A 22,268-nucleotide genomic window follows, 5' to 3' on the forward strand; every position below is an offset into this window, starting at 1 on the left:
TATGTACTAAAGGGCAGGTCTTGTGTGTTAAGAGTCAATCTCCTGTTTCCTGGTATAGGAGCCTGCCCTGTATGACACCAGGCATATCAACCAAGGTTCTCTTTTTCCACTCCAGATACTTGGATTGGTTATCTGAGCCAGACACACATTGGATGTGGCCTTCCTTCTCTGTCTTCCTTGCATTCATGCTGGTCATGACTTTAACCCTATCTCATGTGGTCAGCCAGAGGGAAAGAGGACATAGGCTTAGACTTTGGGGTAATGGACGCTAGCCCAGGCTCTATCTGAGCCTGACCCGGACCTCTGCTGAGGTATGTGCTGTGTTCACCACTGGTAATCTAGTGGGCCTTGTTTCTACTTTCTATTGCTCCAGAAATGCCTAATTTCCAACTGCAGGGGTTCTCAAACTTCAGGATGCAGCAGAATCAGCTGGAGGGCATTTTTAGGTTACAGATTACTGGGCTGCACTCCCACTTTGATGCACCAGGCCTGGGGTGCATTTCTAACAAGTTGCCAAGTGAAGCTGATGCTGCTGGCCCAGGACCAGACCTTGAGAACCAGTGGTCTGTAGACTCTTGGGAAGGGGGTTGGGGGAGAAGGTGACTGGCAGAGCAAGATGAAAGCCCTCCTGAGATCTTGTCCTTACCACCTTAATTCCATGAACCCTGCTCCACCCCCCGACCCCAAGCCAATCCCCTAACACTCAAGGCTACTGGGGCGATCAGATCTGGAGGAGGGTGACTCAGTAACACTGGCTCTGAGTGGTGTATCTGGGGACTCTCCATCTTGAGAGGACTCCGGAGGGTTCCAGACATCTTCCTCTTGGCAGGCCACTAAGAATGTGGATGACTGTCCCTGGAGGAGAGCCTTGCCCATGCCTGTGGTACTCCTTGTGCTGGGGACCCAGGGTACACGGTCTAGAATTCCCAGGACATCTGCAGCAAGAGGCAGGATGCAGGGCAGGTTCTGATAATGAAATGCATTCACATGGCATTTGAAAGGCAGACAAGAGGAAAATACTTGTCTTTCCTCAGCTGTGGGGGTGCCTAGGAGGGCTCTGGAAGGTGGGCGTTTGGGCAGTGGCCCCATCCCATTGCCAACTGCCTGTTCCCCAGCCTAGAGGGTGTGGGGGCTCTCATGGTGGCTGTTCCTCCAGCCCTTCTATGTCTACGCTACTTAAGAGACTGTATTTTTGATTTTCAGCCTGAGGCTAAACAACTAGTTACTTGAGCAAGTTGGCCTGGCTCAGTGTGAACTGGTTGCTAGATGGACGATGCGGATCCCAGCCACAGTGGGGCTGCTTCCTCTGTCTACCTTGCTGCCTAAGCCCCACCCTAACACCCTGAACCTGCAGATAGTATTCTGGATCTGATTCTCTGGCTCAGCAATTCTTCCTGAGCACAGGCAAGACTGAATCTGTCACTTACTAATTTTTTCCAGAAGGACTTGGTTGCTCTGCTACCGTCCCACTGCTCTTGGGCACAGTGCCTCTCCCTATAGGGGGAGACCTCCCCACTGTGCCATGCTCTGGTGTGAACCTGTGAACTGGCTCCTGCCAGTGAAGTGGGAGTGGGACTGACTGCCCTTGATCTTTAGTCCCTCTGACTGCAGGTCAGCCGTGATGCAGATAGAGGCGGCTCCCCACCCAGGGCCCCAAAATGATGATGCTGCTGCAGGAACCCAGGAGGGACATGGTGCTAACACTCTCAAAAAATACTAATTCTCTAGTAGTTAGTTGAGTTCTGTGAAGTAGTTGGGATTTTAGAGGCCTCATAGGTTGTACCTCTCACCCCAGCTAAGGTTTGGTCCAAAAGAGCCAGTGGTTCTTCCAGACACACCCATGGGCTAGGTCAGGAAAGGGCAGGGAGTTACTCCAAAGGCAGTCCTGTTACCTGAAAACTCTGGGGTGGGGAAATAGGGGTTTCCAAAGGGATTTCATGGCTGTAGAATTATATCACTCTCAGTATCTGAAAGGATTCGCCAGAAATAGAAATATAAGGAGAGGCTATAAACGCGTTAATTCTTGTCTCATTTTCATTCTTGCATATTTGAAGGCCTAGGGAGACCATTCAAGTGACGGATCAAGGCATTAAATAAAATTTTAAGCAACGGTAATCCTATCCAATAGAGTTTCAGCTCCTTACTAGGTGAACTGTGGCCGGAACATTAACAGGGTGGACTCTCTGCCAAGACATCCCTGGCTCCTCGTTAACTGAGGTCTGTGGCTCCCAGAACAGTGCTCTGCCCTGGCTGCCGAGACTCGGGAAACTGGGTTGTTTTGAAACCCAGTGCTCTTAATGAAGCAGTTCCTGGCCCTGAAATGTGCGGAAAAATATCTAAAAGTGCGACGAAAAACTGGTCTGTTGAAAAGCTAATGACCTTTCCAGGGTTGATTTTTAAATAACAGATTTGTTTTATTTGACACTTTGGTAAATGATTTAATAAAATATAACAAGGTCAGAGAAATCGCTCAGTGCATTTCATGTCCTGAAGCCTGGAATATCTGAACCCTGTGCTCGCAAACGAGCATCATTATTAGTGAAAATTTTGTTGTAAAATTTTGCATGGACCGTTTTGGAGTGTCAGACTTCTAGGCGCTATCACAGAGTTGGCAAGGTTCAAGAGATCTTTTTTTACTGACTTAATAACATTTTTCTTTATTGTCTCCATAATCACCTGCTTTATGAACTGTGGCTAGAGCAGATGTTGCAACTGGTAATTTTCTTAGAACCCAAATGCATTTATATTTTTCCATCTTTTGATTTTCATCATTTCTGGGAATTGTTAGTAGATGGAAAAAAAGAGAATACATTATAAACAATTCAAAACACTAAAAACAAAATTCCTTGGACCTTTTACAGATACCACACATGCAAATAAATGTGGCTTTGCATTCCAATGACATTTGAGTGGGGATTACATTTTCCTCATTAACCTCTTTCTTAACCAAACAGTATTGTTTTTCAAGTCTGTTTTATTGAAATCAAGTTTGACATTTTAAATTAATTCACATTGACTCAGTTCAAGTGAAGAGGCAGAATGTCTTCTTTTGATCCCAGTCATTTGTGCAGTCCTGGTTGAACTGTGCAAAGTAGGAATGCCTCCTGGTTTAGGATGAAATTGGGAGGTTGATTGTATTGCTTGCAAAATCAAAACATTAGGGTACTAAGTATGTTTTTTTCTCATCCTACTAAGGAGAGAGGTAGAAAAAGCAATCATGGATGCACACCTCAGATCTGAGGTGCTTATTTTCTGAAAGTGAAAGTGTTAGTTGCTCAGTCATGTCTGACTCTTTTTGACCCCATGGACTATAGCCTACCAGGCTCTTCTCTCCATGGGATTCCCCAGGCAAGAATACTGGATTGGGGTGCCATTTTCGCCTCCAGGGGATTTCCCAACCCAGGGATTGAACCCAGGTCTCCTGCATTGCAGGCAGATTCTTTATCATCTGAGCCACTGATGGCAAGCTATTTGTAAGATTAATATACTTACTTCTAATCGAAGAAGCACCCAATCTGTCTTCCTTTGGTCATAACCAGTGATTTCTCTGCTAATAAGTGGACTTAATTTGAAACAGTGGGAGTCTTCTCTTTTCTCCAGGAAAAGTCAACAGAGTTGTTTAGAAAGACTGCACAATTTCGGTAGGAAGAGAAATCTAACGAAGTTTTATTTAAACTTGTATAAACACTTAGGCATGTATCTGCAATTCTTGCCCTGACATAGAACAAAGGTATACATCATTTTCAGTGTTGATATTTGGCAGTAGATGGTGAAATATTTTGGAGTAGGAAATCACAACCCGCTCCAGTACTCTTTGCCTGGAAAATTCCATGGACAGAGGAGCCTGGTAGGCTACGGTTCATGAGGTCACAAAGAGTTGGACGCAACTGAGTGAGCATGCACACACGGTGAAATATTTGTGGGTATTTAGGTATTCTAAGTAAAATGAGAGAGGTTAAAATAAGTCTGGGTCTGAGACACGCACCAATTTTAGGAAACCCTGTAGCAGTTGTCTTCGCTCTGCTGTTTGTACTCTCTTGTTTTGTCAGGGTTTCTTTTTCATTCCTCCATCTTCTCATGCATTGTTTTTAGCTCCTATAATCCTAGCTCAAGATGGCATGAGTTAGAGTTGGAAAGAGAAGCAACAATAGTTTTCTTAGTGTCCACAGTTTCAGAACACACCCTTTCATGATATTTGACACCGTTTTGTACGTGTGTGCTTTCTCTAGTGGAAAATACATTATTGAGAGTTTGTCAGATGATACCGTATTGCAAAATGTTTGCAAAACTGAATTGTTGACAAAATGCATGTGATTCTGAAAGGGCCTGCTTGATTGAAAGCAGTTGATTTCAGCATGAGAATACTGCTCATTCTTTTCTGCTGTTTTTCTCTTTTGGATTTTACAAAGCATACCCCTGGACTTCTGCTGGCCACAGATAGCAGTTTCTACACTGATAACTTAGAACAGATTAGAGCTAAGGTTTCAGAACTCTCTATGCCTTCTACTCCTGGAGTGAGCATTCAGGAGAATTGCTCTCCTACGATCAACTCTGGAATCAATCTCCTATGACCAATTCATAGGAAGCTGAATTCCCCTGCATGCCCGCAGTGTCTCATACCACCTACTGAGTGGCGTAATCATGAGAGGGTAGTCCTAGCATGTGCTTTGGTCATCATGATACAACTGTGCCCTCAGTAGGTCCTTTGAGAGATGCTCATTCAGAACTGATTTGCTGTTCACACCTTAGCACCCAACCTGGCTGACACTTAGCCTATGTCTGCGAATGAAACTAGAATCAGTTCTGCCACTAATTATAATAGAAACAAGGCAATTCCATCATGAAAGCACAATAGCCTCATGAAAAATTGCATTTGAATACTTGGGGATAATAATTGGGATGTTTAAAAAAATTTTTAAGCCCCAAAAAGTAGTGTATGTGATATATGGTGAGAGAGAATTCTTCAAAAGTATAATGTATTTTACATCTCAGTTGTCTTTTGGCTAACAAAGAATTAGCATCCTGAAAACTGACCAAAGAAGGAGAAAAAATATTGTTATATTTTTTCATTTTCAATACACTTTGTCAAATTACTCTCTTAATTAATAAGGAAAACCATCCACAGCAGTGTAGTTCATCTTTATTTGGAATTTCAGAAAAGTTACTGTCCCCAGCTGTCTTCTGAACTTTTCAAAGAACTTTTTTGCTGTTGAGCTTCGTCTTGTTTAAAGATGTTAGAGCTGCATTGAAATTAATATCAACAATCAGAAAGTAATATCACAGTTCTGGTTGTCATTATCCTGTTTAGACATGCTAGAACTGGATTGCCTGTGTTAGCTTAATGGGTTAGAGAAAAGAAGCATTAAGATTCATCATGATGGGGGCTTCAACTACCCTGGCATTGCCAGATGCCTCATTTTCTAAGCTCAGAACAGCTGATAAATTCATAATTCACCTTAATTACTGTTCTCAGCCATATCTGGCTGTTAGAATTATCCCATAATTTTTTTTTAATGGGTAGGGTAGGCCCCACCCATTCTAATTAAAGCAGAATCTCTAGGAGTGGGGCCCCAGACATTGTTTGTTTGTTTTTTAAATGTCCCTGCCCCCAAGTGCGGAGAAGGCAGTGGCAACCCACTCCAGTACTCTTGCCTGGAAAATCCCATGGACGGAGGAGCCTGATAGGCTGTAGTCCATAGGGTCACCAAGAGTCAGACATGACTGAGCGACTTCACTTTCACTTTTCACTTTCACGCATTGGAGAAGGAAATGGCAACCCACTCCAGTGTTCTTGCCTGGAGAATCCCAGGGACAGGGGAGCCTGGTGGGCTGCCGTCAGACACGACTGGAGCAACTTAGCAGCCCCCAAGTGATTCCAGTGTGCAGCGAGGTTGAGAATCACTAACCCACATGATAATTCCATCTTTCAGAAGGGAGAGGATTAACACTCTGCTTCTAATTCTGGCCAACTCAGAGGCCCTGCATGGAAAATCAGAAGTGACAGGAATCCTGGAAGAGGGCCACCTGGCCATCAGAAAATTCCAGAGGGATGTGGTCACTGCCAGACACACTCAGTTAGTTTGAGTTTTAAAATATCTCAGGAAATTATAAAAGCTTGACTTTGACCCTTTGGTCTCCCCTGGTCTGAGAGTCCAAAAAGAAGCAGCGGAGAGTCCTCAGAATGAAATTCTGATGCTACAATTGTGAATGATCCAAAGCAAGGGCTGGGGGCCAAGGGGAAGAAGAGAAGAAAAGGGAAGGGGGCAGCCAAAAAGATTTACTATTTTTGTGTAGGAAGCTGGCTGCTGAGATCAGATATGTTTTTCAATAGTGTATATAAATGTGAAATATGATCTGAGAAACAAGCATGGATACAAAAAATCTGTCAAGAACATGTGAGAAAAGAGTCAGAAAGACTAAATCCAGAAGGAGTCCACCATTCCCGATGATGAAGAGGGTCATTTGACAAAAAGCAACTTCGGGAGCCACACAGGGCTGGATGGCATTTCAGCCATGTTATGTCAGCAGGAAAGGCACAGGGTGACCACACCCTCAAACTGTTTCACACTTTAGAAAGGATGGGACAGAGTTTGGTTAAAAGGGGTTGAAGAATAAGATCACTTGAGAGCAAATGCTTGCTGACCTAAATAAGTTCAAACACTTGTATGGAAATAACAAACTGGAATATTAATATAATTTTCAGATGAAATTGCTTTAATCTTTAAAAATAAGAATGTAAGATGAGCCTGAGGACTGTTCCACATTTTTTTAAGAGGAAAGTAGAAAACACCTTTGAAGTATACACTCAAAGACCTGCTGATTCTTCAGTTCAGTAATTCTAGGACGTACTTTAAAATGCAATTTGAATACATGACTTGCCACATTAAATCATACCAATGATGTAGTTAACAGAGCAGAGACAAGGAATTATAACCTTTTAAATAATCGAATTCAAATTCAGAGGTTCAATAAAGAGAATTTTATAAAAGCTGAAAACCCTCTTGGAATAGTTAAATAATACATTACAACTAACCACCCCAAAACTCTGTGGCTTATAACACTATTAATTTGCTCACAATTCTGTTTTCCTGGGCCCAGCTGGCTAGTTTTGTCTGGTGTCCATCAGGCAGCTTCAGTCATCTTCAGCTAGACTGAGGCTGGATAGACCAGGACAGCTTCAGCCACATGTCTGGTGGTCATTGCTGGCTGCCAGCTGCACTACAGCTCTGCCTCAGGGGTGCAGGGCTCGTTTACATGGTGGCAGCCTTCCAAGAGAACAAGGGCAGAAGCTGCAAGGTCAAGGCTTACAGGTCACATACCATCACTTCTGCCTCATTCTGTTGCTCAGAGCAAGTCACAAGGCCAACCCAGACCAGGGGACAGGGAATCAGATAATACCCTTCAATGAGAGTTGTTGCAATTTGTATGTCTTATCTACCATTCTCTCCTCAGAGAAATGCTTCTACACTAATATGCAGGAAATAGTTTACTTTCAGGGGATCCACAGACCCTTGCAATCCATGTTAAGGGTCTTTATTCTAACCATTGGCCTACTTAAACAAGGAAATTAAAGTCCAAAGACACTAAGGACTGTTTGTATAGGACACAAGCATTGCAGAGTGGGCTGTCACATAAGTTTCATAACTCCCAAGCCTGTGCTATTTTCATCCTGCCCAGTTGATAATCACCTCATTATTATCGGAAGGGAATTTTAGTGATTTCAGAAGTCAACTTTGACTCCCAAATCTGGACAACAATTTTACTGAAATGTATACAGTAGAATGTAAGTATTGAATATTTGATCTTATATTCTACACGTACATCCAGGGAGGAAAATTGACTGGCTAAAATAGATGTGGGGATTGAATCTGCCTCCAGTGCAGGAGACTTGGGTTTGATCGCTGGGTCTGGAAGATCTCCTGGAGAAGGAAATGGCAATCCACTCCAGTATTCTTGCTTGGAGAATTCCATGGACAGAGGAGCCTAGTGGGTCCATGGGGTCACAAAGAGTCAGACATGACTGAGCAACTAACACTACACCACTACGCTATTATTTTATTAATTTGTAAACTGGCATAACTTTATAAGTTATGGGCAGTTCCTTACATGTGGTTCTTTTTTTACTGACAGCTGTTCTTTATGCTTCAACTTACTCATGATGAAAAGTTGATTACACAGATAATTTGAGATTAGCAAGATTCTTTTCACTTTTACACCATCTATTTTGAAATGCACTCATTAACAAAAACAACACATTTTCAGTTATATTGATATTTACCAGGCACTGTTACCATTCAAGTTTTTGTTTTTTCCTCATAAAGACAATAAAGGGAAGTTGATGTGGTTTAAATTACTGCCTTTTGTTGTTGCCAGTGGATGACTTTATGTGAAAACTGCAGATTTTACTTAAAATTTATATTAACCATTAGTATTTTATTTATTATTTTATTTTTTGGTAAATTTGGCAGGTGGATCTGGTCCAGATGGATGGAGAGAAATGAATTAGTTTTGAAACATCTAATTTTCAGAAATTATTGACTCATGAAGTTATGGGTTTTTTTTTTTTTAAAAAAAAGCTTTTTATCATAAAATATTCAAGCATGAAGAGAAATAGTAAAAAGTACAATGGACACTCATAATCCCATACTTTTAATCCATAATTGTCATTATTTTGCCATCTTTGCTTCATCTGTGTTCTGTTGTTATTAGGCCATTTTAAAGTCAGTCACCCCCAAGCACTTCAGCATACATCCCCCCAAAATGAGAACATCCCCTTACATAATCCACTTAATAAGTTAATTCCCATACCTAGTCCATATTCAAATTGTAACCTGGGCTTTATAGAATTTTTTTTCCAATTTAGAATCCAATCAAAGAGCACATGTTGCAGTTGGTCTGTCTTCAGTTTCTTTTTATCCAAAATAGCACACACACACACCACTTTCCCATGCTCCTGACTTTTAGAAGAGGCCACGCCAGTTGTCTTTTAGAATGCCCTAATTCTGGGCTGTTTGGATTCTTTCTTCATGTGGTTTAACACATTCCTTCATGTTCAATATGTCCTGTAGAGTCTCTATGAGGCTCAGGTTACACATTTGAAGAATACTCCACACACGCGAGCATGTGCCGCATCGTGCGTGACGCCAGCTGGGCACTAAGCCTGGCCGCCACGCTATTACTGATGTCCGGTTTGACCCCTGAGTTAAGGTGATGATAGTCCCATCTCTCTCTATTTGTAAGGTGGGTTTTCTCTTTGTCAATTAGCAAATCATCAGTGGAGCCATGAAAATATCCAGTTCCCTAAAGTTAGTCTTTTTTTAAAGCATACCTCACTGTACTTTCTATTTTAATAAAGAATTATATTTGGTTTTTCAACACTTTCATTGAGTTGGTATATTCACTTAAAATTATGAAAACAAATCAATGTCTGCATTAAGCCAGTAGGTAATTATTCATTCTCTCCCTCCTGTCTTTGTCATTCTTGGCACCATTCTGGCTTTCAGTGGTCATGCATACCTGGGCTAGTACATTGGCCATCATTTGGTTCCCGGAGCTGAGTGTTATAGTTTCTTCATCCACTCTTGGTATTTTATGGTTGCTCCATGCCTGTGTTCAGACCTAGAGCAATGTAAACTGCTGTAGACCTGAATGACATGTCCTGAGTAATGAAATGAGATCCAGGCAGGACCCAGTGACCAAGAAGGTGGGCTTTCCTGAAGGTAAACGATGGCTGCTGGACTCTGACCATCAGTGAATTGAGCCACACACTGGATTTGAAATGGAGGTCCCTCAAAGTGACTTCTTTTTTTTTTCTAACAAGGTCAAAAGACATGAATGAAAGCATAGCAGTAACCAAACATGGGGGTATGAAGCCTAATTAGGAATAGAAAATGATTTCTAAAATCTGTGTCTGTTCATTCTCTTTCTTCATTTGTTTTTGTTTCACTCTCATCTGTGATCCATTTGCCTTTCGTCATCTTCTACCATGGCTTCTGCAAGAATATCCATCTTGAAATGTCCAGCACGGCTCGCACCCACTTCAAACATTGTTTAAAATCTCATTTATTATTTTGTACTGCGGTCTCACTTAAAAGCCAGGTTACTGAAGCTGCAGAGCACATACCTTTAATTCCCAGGGTTAGAAGGAGAAAGAGAGAGCGTGGGAGGAGGGGATGAGCTAAAGCTGTGAGACGTTCCACAACAGACATGCCAGGAAAATAAGAAAAGTCAGAAGCCTTACAGGCAACTAAAATCTCTAGATGCAAGGAAACTGGGAAGTGCTCAAACCTGGGCTCAGTAGAGTATAGAAATGTGATGAAGACCAGGACTGGTATTTTTTTTTTTTCCCCAACAAGAGGTTAGTTACTTAAGGACCACATTCCCAGGATTAGAAGGATTTGCCTGAATAGCCAAGGGAACACTTATCTGCAGTTGAACTAGTGAAATGAAGATGCGGATTCTGTGCAAGCTGCCTGTTACAGGAGACTATATTTAGAACTTGAAATTGGCACTGGGAATAATCATATTAGATTGATATGAGCAGATGAAAGCTATATTAAGTAGGAATTATGTTTTGCTAATTAGCTTAAATTTTCAGATACTAAAATCCAGGTGTTTGGGGGAGCCATTAGGGTTTAGCATTTCCTCTAAAGAAAAACAAACACAAGACCATGTGGGGACATCTCAGGCCAGGAACTTAATCATATTCATTCAGCTTGGTTCCTTCCTTCGTGCCCAAATAGAAAACAGGGACCTGCAGTAGAAAACTGGGCTTCTCTGGTGGCTCAGTAACAAAGAATCCACCTGCAATGCGGGAGATGTGGGTTCAGTCCCTGGGTCAGGAAGATCCCCTGGAGAAGGAAATGGCAACCCACTCCAACATTCTTGCCTGGGAAATCCCATGGACAGAGGAACCTAGTGGGCTATAGTCCATGGGGTTACAGAGAGTCAGAGACGACTTAGCGACTAAGCAAGAAATATATAACATTGCATTAGTTCTCAGGTGTACAGTAGAATGATTCAATATTTGTATATATTGCAAAATGCAATATATTGCAGAATAAGTTCAGTTAGCATCCATCAACATACACAGTTACAATTTTTAAAAATTTAACTATAGTTGATTTATAATATCATGTTAATTCCAGGTATAAAACTTCAGCTTCTTTTCCACTACAGATTATAAGATACTGAATACAATTCCCTGTGCTGTACAGTAGGACCTCGTTTATCCATTCTGTATATAATAGTTTGCATCTGCTAACTCCAAACTCCCAGGTCATCCCCCTCCTCTCTCCTTGGCAACCACAAGTCTGTTCTCTGTGTCTTGTTGAGTCTGTCTCTGTTTCACAGATACGCTGATTTGTGTCGTATTTTAGATTCCACATATAAGCGATATCACATGGTATTTGTCTTTCTCCTGTTGAGCTACTTAGTACGACAATCTCTAAGTCCATCTGTGTTACTGCAAATGACATTTCATTCTTTTTTGTCACTGAACAATATTCCATTGAATATTGGTCAAGATTATTGGTCTTCAATGACCAATTCATTGAATATTGCTCAAGAAAAGCTATGAAAAACATAGACAGCATATTAAAAAGCAAACAATACTTTGCCGACAAAGGTCTGTCTAGTCAAAGCTATGGTTTTTTCAGTAGTCATGTATGGATGTGAGAGTTGGACTATAAAGAACGCTGAACACCAAAGAACTGAGGCTTTTGAACAGGTGTTGGAGAAGACTCTTGAGAGTCCCTTGGACTGCAAGGAGATCAAACCAGTCAATCTTGAAGGAAATCAGTCCTTAATATTCATTGGAAGGACTGATGTTGAAGCTGAAACTCCAATACTTTGGCCACCTGATGCAAAGAACTGACTCATTGAAAAACACCCTAATGCTGGGAAAGATTGAAGGCAAGAGGAGAAGGGGACAACAGAGGATGAGATGGTTGAATGGCATCACTGACTCAATGGACATGAGTTTGAGCAAGCTCCGGGAGTTGGTGATGGACAGGGAAGCCTGGAGTGCTGCAGTCCATGGGATCGCAAAGAGTTGGACACGACTGAGCAACTGAACTGAACTGGGAACTGAATATTCCATTATATGTGTGTGTGTGTGTATTTGAATTATAGCTTTGTCTGGATATATGCCCAGGAGTGGGATTGCTGGATCATATAGTTTTAGGTTTTTGAGGACCTCCCTACTGTGCTCCATAGTGTCTGTACCAGTTTACATTCCCACCAACAGTGCAGAGGGTTCATTTTTATCCACTCCCTTGAGCTACTTCACTTTCACTTTCACTTTCCAGCATTTATTGTTTGTAGACTTTTTAGTGATGGCTGTTCTGACCAGTGTGAGGTGGTACCTCATTGTGATTTTAATTTTCTTCTAATAATGAGCTATGTTGAGCTTCTTTTCATGTGCCTATTGACCAACTATATGTCTGCAATTAAATAATACTCAGATTAATATCATTTTCTTGTAAGGAAAAAAGACAAAGCAAAAGATGCATTTCAATCAAGACGAAAAACTTTGGCTATACCTCCCCACAAACAAGAACACAAACAGGCAGCCGTCTAAGAGAAAATACATAAGAGTTGAATTGATAATTTTTTTTTAATTTATAAAATAAAAATTTTAAAGTCACTGACAGCACCAGATGGAGTCACAGGTGAAGGAAGACCAGCCACATTATTCTGGAGCTTCCATGCAGGAGTCCTTGCCTGCAGAGTCCCTGCACCAAGACACTCTTTACCTCTGGGTCCTTGCTATGTGTGGTTTGCAGCAGTTTCCGAGAGAGGGCCTCCTCAGCCCAAGAGCTGGGGAGCCTGACAGGGGACTCAGAACTCTCACTCCTCTGGGAGAAGCTCTGCAATATAATTATTTTCATTTGTGGGTCACCACCCTGCAGGTTTGGGGTTGAATTATATTGCACAAGTGCCCCTCCTACCATTTCACTGTGGCTTTTTTTGTGTTTGGATGTAGAATCTTGGTTTGGTAGGCTCCAGGCGTTTCTGTTCATGGTTGTTCAGTAGCTAGCTGTGATTTTGGTGTTTTTGTGAGGGCATGTGAGCTCAAGTCCTACTTCACCATCTTTTCTCTACCTCCATTCTAAAACTAACATGATGTTGTATGTCAGTTATATCTGGGGAAAAAATTAAAAAATCAACTTTACTTCCTAATTTATGTATTTGGCTGCCTCACCTGCTGGGCAGGACATTAATTCCTGGCTGACAGGATTGGGTTTCTCTCCTTTGGCGTCTGAACACCCTGCATCTGGCACAGCGCCTGGCACAAAATACATACTCAACTGAACATGTGCGCATGGTTGATAGATGATTTAATGAACTAGTTCAGTCCAGTTCAGTTCAGTCACTCAGTCGTGTCCGACTCTGTGACCCCATGAATCGCAGCACACCAGGCCTCCCTGTCCATCACCAACTCCCAGAGTCCACCCAAACTCATGTCCATCGAGTCGGTGATGCCATCCAGCCATCTCATCCTCTGGAAAAGACCCAGCATCAGGGTCTTTTCAAGTGAGTCAGCTCTTCTCATCAGGTGGCTAAAGTATTGGAGTTTCAGCTTCAACATCAGTCCTTCCAATGAACTGATCTCCTTTAGGATGGACTGGTGAAGTAGTTAAATAGTGGCTAATATATGTAGAATTGTTTTTGGTGAAACAATAGTTTTTCAGGGAACACTGAAAAGGCCAACTAATTTTCCCTTAAGATGGCTCATTGAATCTTCAAATGCTCTATAACTGTATACTTGAACTTATGTTGCAAGCATAATTTTTTAAAGTAAATCTATCAATACTCATTTAATCTTATAATTGAATCTCACTTGCTGTGATGGTTAATTTTTTGTGTCAGCTTGACCGGACCAAGGAGTGCCAGACATTTGGCCAAATGTGGTTCTGGGTGTGTGCGTCTGTGAGCAGGGTTGAGAATGAGATTCACATTTGAGTCAGTAGATTGAGGAACACAGTTGGCCCTCCCTCATGTGGGTGAGCCTCAACCAACCAGCTGAAGGCCTGAGTGGAAGAAAAAAGTCTTGACACTCCTGTGAGTGAGAGAGAACTCTTCCTCTCTGACCACCCTTGAGCTGCTATATCAGTTTTTTCTTGCTTTTGAACTAAAACCGAAACATCAGCTCTTTTGGGATGTCAGACCTGCCAGTTTTTAGACTGAGATCCTACCATCAACGTTTCTGGTTCTCAGGCCTTCAGATTTGGACAGGAACTGCATCAGTTCCCCTGGGTCCCCAGCTTCCTGCTGCAGATCTAATAACCTCAGCTTCCATGATGGTCTGAACCAGTTCTTTATAATAAACTTGTACGTACACACATGCATGCATGCACGTGTGTGTCCTGTTGGTTCTGCTTCTCTGGAGGACCCTGGCTAATACACCGGCAAAAGGAAATCTAGTTTTGTCAGGTTCAGCCATAAAGTATCACAAAACTTCACATAAAAATAATACTTCTAAAGTTAATGTACTGGAGCTGCAACTTGTAGAGGAAAGCATATACAATAAAGATAAAATATCCATGAGCAGCCAAGCATTAGACATTAAATTTTATTTTTCTCTTTTCCTCCTTAAAAGAAAGATTCTTCCATGATAAACTCTCCATATAACAAATGAAAGCTTTTGTTGAAATTAAGGAAGAAGCAGGGAAGAAAAGGAAGAAGCAGAGGTAGTAAGAGGTCAGTATGATTTCCACTTTCCAAAGTCATTTCCCACCCCCACCTCCAGGAGTTAGTGCCTCTCGTGAGCAGGGGCTTGCAGAAGCTACCAGGGTAACCAGGGCACTGCAGTAACCAGGCAAGTCAATCCAAAAACTGGTTTGCCTGATTTTTGTAAACTCTCAAATGGCCACAAAAACTTTTAAAATTGATGTTAAATACTCATTTGAGTATAAAATAGTGTCTTGTTGAGGGAGGGTTTGCTTAAGAAGAGACTGTTCCAGTTTTCATATTGAGCTGCCCTGTGGATGGGTGATTCTCATCCAGAATCCAGGTCAGGACGCATAACTACAATCAAGAAACCAAGAGGAGGGACTTCCCTGGCAGTCCACTGATTTAGACACCATGCTTCCACTACAGCAGGCACAGGCTCAGTCCCTGGTCAGGGAGCTAGATCCCACATGGTGCATGCTGTGCCCAAAGAAGAAAAAAGAAACCAAAAAGAGTCTAAAAGACTTTCTAAGCATCCAACCTAAAAGTGCAATGTTTTGTCCCAATGTACCCAATATTTATTAAGAACCTACTATGTGTTTGACATTATAGAGGCTGATTTTAATTCTTTGCCTTCTCATGAATTTGGAATTTATTCCCCTAAGTTCAATCAGCTGATTTCTTTCTTTTTTTTTTTTTTAATTTCCTTTTCTAACTGAGTCTGTATTGCATTTCAAATCTCAGTATCCAGGACAACTAGACTTTAAAAACTTTGTGTGTAGTCAATATTATTTCATCACATGGGCCAAGTTGCAATGTTTCTTTTAATTTTCATAATATATATAACATCTTCAGCTTTTATTTCTTTGTAAATACTTAACCTTCAAAGGTTAAAAATCATCACAGTTTTGAAATTTGATTTTAATCTTACCTTTTGTCCTTTGGGAGAAAATACATTTAAAATCTGTTGCTCACAGAGGTTTTTATTTTTAACGCCATATTTCCTAGAGTCCACTGATACTTCATGAGATTTGTTCATTTTAGTCACGTTTTGGTATTGAACTATGGCTAACTTTAAAAGCTAGTAAGTAAGACTTCTTAATAAATGGTTAATAGGGTAGTTGTTTCTAAAAATTCACATAATGCTACAAAGTAACAATCAAGGTGCCAAATCCAGATAATTTGAACTATATTAAAAAGAAATAAAGACAAAAGTTATAGGGTTTCTTTAATGTTGTATAATGCAAAAACTCAGTAAGCAAATGTTCTTATGAACTACATTTAAAATAAAATGGTTTTCCCAGCACCACTTATTGAAGAGGCTATCTTTGCCCCATTGTGTATTCTTGCCTCCTTTGTCAAAAATAAGGTACTCATAGATGCGTGGATTTATCTCTGGGTTCTCTGTCTTGTTCCATTGGTCTATATTTCTGTTTTTGTGCCAGGACCATACTGTTTTAATGACTGTAGCTTTGTAGTATAGTGTGAAGTCAGGAAGGTTGATTCCTCCAGCTCCATTCTTCTTTCTCAAGACTGCTTTGGCTAGTCAGGGTCTTTTGTGCTTCCACATGGATTGTGAAATTTTTTGTTCTAGTTCTGTGAAAAATGCCATTGGTTATTTGATAGGCATCACATTAAATCTGTAGATTGTATTTGGTATTACAGTCATTTTCACAATATTGATTCTTCCTACCCAGGAACATAGACTATCTCTTCATCTGTTTATGTCATCTTTGATTTCTTTGATCAGTGTCTTGTAAGTTTCTGTATACAGGTCTTTTGTCTCTTTAGGTAGGTTTATTCCTAGATATTTTATTCTTCTTGTTGCAGTGGTGAATGGTATTGATTCCTTAGTTTCTCTTTCTGATTTCTCATTGTTAGTATACAGGAATGCAAGTGATTTCTGTGTATTGACCTTATATCCTGCAACTTGTATTGCTGAATTCACTGGTTAGCTCTAGTAATTTTCTGATAGTTTCTTTTGGGTTTTCTATGTAGAGTATCATGTTATCTACAAACAGTGAAAGTTTTACCTCTTCTTTTCCAATCTGGATCCTTTTTATTTCTTTTTCTTCTCTAATTGTTGAGCTAGGACTTCCAAAACTATGTTGAATAATAGTGGGGAGAGTGGACACCCTTGTCTTGTTCCTGATCTTAGAGGGAATGCTTTTAGTTTTTCACCACTGAGAATAATGTTTGCTTTAAGGTTCATATATGACCTTTACTATGTTGAGATAGGTTCCTTCTATGCCCATTTTTTGAAGTGCTTTTATCATCAGTGGATGCTGAATTTTGTCAAAGGCTTTTTCTGTATCTATTGAGATAATCATATTGTTTTTATCAATAAGTGGTGCTGGGAAAACTGGACAGCTACATGCAAAAGAATGAAATTAGAACACTACCTAACACCATACACAGATAAACTCAAAGTGGATTTAAAAACCTAAACGTAAGACCAGAAAGTATAAAACTCTTAGAGGAAAGCATAGGCAGAACACTCAATGACATAAGTCAAAGCAAGATCTTCTATGACCCACATCCTAGAGTAATGGAAATAAAAACAAAAATAAGTAAGTGGGACCTAATTAAACTTAAAGGCTTTTGCACAGCAAAGGGAAGTACAAACAAGGTGAAAAGACAAGCCTCAGAATGGGAGAAAACAGTAGCAAAGGAAACAACTGATAAAGAATTAATTTCCAAAATATGCAAGCAGCTCATACAACTCAATACCAGAAAAGCAAACAACCCAGTCAAAACGTGGGAAAGGGAGCTGAAGAGACAGTTCTCCAAAGAAGACATACAGATGGCTAACAAGCACAGGAAAAGATGCTCAACATCACTCATTATTAGAGAAATACAAATCAAAAATACAATGAGATACCACATCACACTAATCAGAGTGGCCATCATCAAAAAGTCTGCAAACAATAAATGCTGGAGAGGTTATGGAGAAAAGGGAATGCTCTTGCATTGCTGGTGGGAATGTAAACTGATACAGCCACTAGGAAAGACAGTATGGAGATTCCTTAAAAAGCAAGGAATAAAACCACCATATGAACCAGCAATCCCCTCCTAGGCATATAACCTGAGGAAACCAAAATTGAAAAAGACACATGTACCCCAGTGTTCATTACAGCACTGTTTACAATAGCTAGAACATGGAAGCAACCTAGCCGTCCATTAACAGATGAATGGATAAAGAGCTATGGTAAATTTGTACAGTGGAATACTACTTAGCCATAAAGAAGGAACACATTTGAATCCATTCTAATGAGGTGGATGAACCTAGAGCCTATTATACAGAGTGAAGTTAAGTCAGAGAAATATAAATATCATATACTGACATATATATGGAATCTAAAAAGATGGCACTGATGAATTTATTTTCAGGGCAGCAAAGGAGAAACAGACCTCGAGAACAGACCAATGGACATGGGGGGAGGAGAGGAGGGGGAAGGGGAGAAGTATGGAGAGAGTAACATAGAAATTTACCGCACCATATGTAAAACAGCCTGTGGGAATTTGCTGTATGACTCAGGGAACTCAAACAGGGCTCTGTGACAGGCTGAAGGGTGGGTGGGGAGGGAGACAGGAGGGAGGGAACCTGGGTGTGCCTATGGCTGATTCTTGTTGAAGTATGACAAAAAACCACCAAATTCTGTAAAGCAGTTATCCTTCAATTAAAAAAATTAAAATTCAAAGGCAAATTCGGAATGGTAAAGGCTGGAATGGCTCTATGAACTGTGAGATGTCAGGATGATGACAAGGATAAAATAAATGTCAGGAACTTCTCAAAAAAAAAAAAAAAAAGGTAAGTGATCCAGTTTGGATCTTCGTTATTTAACAGTTAGCTTTGGTTGAAAGGTAATTTGTATTTTTTTGTTGTTGTTGTCTTCGCTTGCTTCTTTTTTCTACAGTCTTTACCATCACTTGCTTAGCAACCAGTCTACCTGACACATTAACATGATTTAAACACCAAATCGCCTGTGAGTTGATGTCAGTCATTTAGACTGTGAATGCCAAGTGGGAAAGACGGATCAGACCCATTCATCTTGCACCTCACGTCCCTATGACCAGCATGGTGGAATGCTTATACACTGGAGACACTCAGTTAAAAGCCTTTTAACTTCTACTATAGACAGAGTGCCTGATGAACTATGGACGGAAGTTCATGACACTGTATAGGAGACAGGGATCAAGACTATCCCCAGGAAAAGCAATGCAAAAAGGCAAAATGGCTGTCTGAGGAGGCCTTACAAATAGCTGTGAAAAGAAGAGAAGTGAAAAGCAAAGGAGAAAAGGAAAGATATACCCATTTGAATGCAGAGTTCCAAAGAATAGCAAGGAGAGATAAGAAAGCCTTCTTCAGCAATCAATGCAAAGAAATAGAGGAAAACAATAGAATGGGAAAGACTAGAGATCTCTTCAAGAAAATCAGAGATACCAAGGGAACATTTCATGCAAAGATGGGCTCAATAAAGGACAGAAATGGTATGGACCTAACAGAAGCAGAAGATGTTAAGAAGAGGTGGCAAGAATACACAGAAGAACTATACAAAAAAGATCTTCACAACCCAGATAATCACGATGGTGTGATCACTCACCTAGAGCCAGACATACTAGAATGTGAAGTCAAGTGGGCCTTAGGAAGCATGACTAGGAATAAAGCTAGTGGAGGTGATGGAATTCCAGTTGAGCTATTTCAAAACCTCAAAGATGATGCTGTGAAAGTGCTGCACTCAATATGCCAGCAAATTTGGAATACTCAGCAGTGGCCAGAGGACTGGAAAAGGTCAGTTTTCATTCCAATCCCAAAGGCAATGCCAAAGAATGCTCAAACTACTGCACAATTGCAGTTATCACATGCTAGTGTAGTAATGCTCAAAATTCTCCAAGCCAGGCTTCAGCAATATGTGAACTGTGAATTTCAAGCTGGATTTAGAAAAGGCAGAGGAACCAGAGATCAAATTGCCAACATCTGTTGGATCATTGAAAAAGCAAGATAGTTCCAGAAAAACATCTATTTCTGCTTTATTGACTATGCCAAAGCCTTAGACTATGTGAATCACAATAAATTGTGGAAAATTCTGAAAGAGATGGGAATTCCAGACCACCTGACCTGCCTTTGAGAAATCTGTATGCAGGTCAGGAAGCAACAGTTAGAACTGGACATGGAACAACAGACTGATTCCAAATAGGGAAAGGAATACGTCAAGGCTGTATATTGTCACCCTGCTTATTTAACTTAAATGCAGAGTACATCATGAGAAATGCTGGGCTGGATGAAGCACAAACTGGAATCAAGATTGCCAGGAGAAATATCAATAAGATATGCACATGATACCACCCTTATGACAGATAGTGAAGAAGAACTAAAGAGCCTCTTGATGAAAGTGAAAGAGGAGAGTGAAAAAGTTGGCTTAAAGCTCAACATTCAGAAAACTAAGATCAGATCAGATCAGTCACTCAGTCATGTCCAACTCTTTGCGACCCCATGAATCGCAGCACGCCAGGCCTCCTTGTCCATCACCAGCTCCCGGAGTTCACTGAGACTCATGTCCATCGAGTCAGTGATGCCATCCAGCCATCTCATCCTCTGTCGTCCCCTTCTCCTCCTGCCCCCAATCCCTCCCAGCATCAGAGTCTTTTCCAATGAGTAAACTCTTCGCATGAGGTGGCCAAAGTACTGGAGTTTCAGCTTCAGCATCATTCCTTCCAAGGAAATCCCAGGGCTGATCTCCTTCAGAATGGACTGGTTGGATCTCCTTGCAGTCCAAGGGACTCTCAGTCTTCTCCAACACCACAGTTCAAAAGCATCAATTCTTCGGCGCTCAGCCGTCTTCACAGTCCAACTCTCACATCCATACATGACCACAGGAAAAACCATAGCCTTGACTAGACGAAACTTTGTTGACAAAGTAATGTCTCTGCTTTTGAATATGCTATCTAGGTTGCTCATAACTTTCCTTCCAAGGAGTAAGTGTCTTTTAATTTCATGGCTGCAGTCACCATCTGTAGTGATTTTGGAGCCCAGAAAAATAAAGTCTGACACTGTTTCCACTGTTTCCCCATCTATTTCCCATGAAGTGGTGGGACCGGATGCCATGATCTTCATTTTCTGAATGTTGAGCTTTAAGCCAACTTTTTCACTCTGGTAAATATATATTATGGTGCTTACCAATGATAAACAGATTAGAGAGAGAGACAGAAAGGGGAAAAAGAAAGGAAATGGACAGATCACTAATATGAACTGTAACCCTGTTCCTAACTCTTCCTTGCGTCTCCATGTGGGCTGGGCCAGATGCTCACCCTCCCGACGAAGGTAAGACCTCTGGAAATGCTGTCTCTCATGTGCTAGAGAGACATGTGTGCAGGCACAGAGCCTTGGCAGCTACAAGGCAGCATAAGCAACACATATGCCTCTTGCAGAGTCCGTTGCCATGTGTAGACAGTCAGGCTGCAGGAGCGAGCCTCCCCCTGGGTTGGAGGGCAGCTCTTCCCTACCTACACCCAAAAGGCCAGACTCCACGAGCCCCACCCCACCTTCCCCCGCCTCTCCTTCCTGCAGGCTGCTTTGTTGGTGTCTGATGCTGACAGAGAAATTCGCAGGTAATAATTTATTATTCACTCATTTATTCAGCATTTTCCCTCCAGTGAGAAGAGAACTGCTCATATCCAAAAATATCTAATCCCAATAGGGAGTTTGTGTCCTATCAAAGCAAAATCCTCAATACATGAAATCTGAGATCTCGCCCATTTAATGAATTCCTTATAACTTTTAAATAGCATATATTATTTTAATGCTTTACCCAGTTGGAAAGTCACTGAGGGATAAATTGGCAGCACCTCTGTTTTCTTTTGAGAAAACAAATTCATAAAAATAAAGGGTTCAACATTTATTTTGTGTTATTATTTTGGCAGCTTTCTTTTTATGACCAAATTCTGAGTCGTCTTATGTTGTCTGAATTCTAAAAAGATTCAATTGATCACAGAAAAATTTTCTTAAAGATTTGCTTTGCCATTTTTTTCTCTGGCTAATCCCTGGGTGGTTTTATGCAGTACTTACTATTTAAAGGACCTAATTTATTTTTTATGGCCCATCACTAATATCCAAGATAGTATCCAATTCCTTAATTCTGAACTCTGCCTTGAGTGACAGCCAAACTAAACGAAATGAAAATATCTTGGGCAGTCTTTGTTTACATACGGTGGCAGAATTAACTCTAAGTTACACGGATCACTGCACTGGGGATACTCCGAGTCGCTGCTCTGTATGTGCCTGCCAGAAGCCTTCTACTCCCAACACTTCAGGTAAAACAAGACATTGTGAGCACCTGCTCTGAGCAAAACATGGTGCCGGCAATACACAGGTGGGTCAGGCTCAGTGCCTGATTTGACGGGCCTGCTTGGAATAGGGTCTTGACCTGTGCTGTCCCTGCTTACTCTGTCTCTGGGGGCAAAGAGTTCTTGCTCTTGCTGTTGTTCAGGAGACAGACTCCTATTCTTGTCCAGTACATCTATTAAATGTTTATCTTCGTAGGTCTGTCTGTGTTGCTGCAGATGGCAAAATTTCATTCTTTTTGATGTCTGAGTTA

At 41.0% G+C, this 22,268-nt stretch overlaps 1 protein-coding gene across 5 annotated transcripts in view; it reads left to right on the top strand.

Moving 5' to 3' along the window:
- SCRG1 (stimulator of chondrogenesis 1) overlaps nucleotides 1–22,268 on the top strand; it is a 107,394-nt gene that overhangs the window by 10,118 nt on the left and 75,008 nt on the right. The window lies entirely within an intron of this gene.

The sequence above is a fragment of the Bos mutus genome, chromosome 8 (genome assembly GCF_027580195.1).
Source record: "Bos mutus isolate GX-2022 chromosome 8, NWIPB_WYAK_1.1, whole genome shotgun sequence".
NCBI lineage: Eukaryota > Metazoa > Chordata > Mammalia > Artiodactyla > Bovidae > Bos > Bos mutus.